The sequence below is a fragment of the Rattus rattus genome, chromosome 1 (assembly GCF_011064425.1).
Source record: "Rattus rattus isolate New Zealand chromosome 1, Rrattus_CSIRO_v1, whole genome shotgun sequence".
NCBI classification, from domain to species: Eukaryota; Metazoa; Chordata; class Mammalia; order Rodentia; family Muridae; genus Rattus; species Rattus rattus.
Window position 1 is genome coordinate 272,029,087 of NC_046154.1, and position 1,056 is coordinate 272,030,142.

Consider the following 1,056-nt stretch of genomic DNA (forward strand, 5'->3'; position numbering starts at 1 on the left):
CATTTCCTCCCATTCTTCCCGAGCTCCTGCTCATTTAAATACAGGTGCCTTGAGCTTTACTAGCTGCTGACGGGTAGTTGGAGTAGGGTACACTCTTCTTTCCGACGCTGGTGGCAGTGGGTGTGTCTCCTGTAGGGGATCAGTGCTGAGCTCCGGCTTCACCCATTGGAGAGCAAATTGCAGTTTTGGCCCCGGCGGCTCCTCTAGGCGCGGGCGGTAGCCGCGCTCACTGGCAAATCGTAGGAGGGAGGAGGAGCGGCGCTGGCAGAAGAGGCCGCGGGGACGGTCGCGGAGCGCGGGGACAGGGACAGGAGACGGCCGTCCGCCCCTGCTTTCCGCCTCCTCGCTGGAGGTGCGGGCTCCGGAGAGAACCGAACTCCGTGACTCAAGCGGGGGCTAGCGAAGCTCACACAGGGGTCCGGCCTGGACCAGTCTCTGACCCTCGCGCGGCAACAGAAACTTGAGGGAATGCAAGGGGCCAGACGGAGGGCTTGGGGTTCACCTTCCCAATGCGCCTTCTGCGCTCCGGGGTCTCGCCCAAGGCGTCTGGACTTCACTCCTTGGACTCCCCACCCTTGGGTTTCCTCAGCTCCTGCCTGCACTTTTTAGGGGGTCGAGCTGAGTCGGGGAAAGGCTTGGCTGAACCCGGGGAAAACAGGTTCAGAAGCCCCCCTTTCTGAGTACTGTGCGTAGTAAGCGCAGCCCAGAGGGCCCAAACCTTCAACTACTGGACCTTCCCCGCAGCCTGGTCGCCAGTTCCAGTTCTCCTGACATTATTCTCGATCCGAAACACATCTACAACACACTCGCACACTCACACAAACGCGCGCACACACCCCCAAGCCTTCCTCTGGTCCCTCTGCAGGAAAGAGAAGCCCAAGGCTGCGCCCTAGGCTGTTAGGCTGAGACCACCCGGCCGTGCTTCTCGTCTTAGGGAGCTTAGCAGCGCTAGGGGGCGGCAGCCTTCCCTGCCCCCACCAAGGTCCCTAGGGGAGGGGGATCCCTCCGCAGGAGGCCTGTCTCTTTAAGGAGGCGGCCCTGACTGGGTGTGCCCCG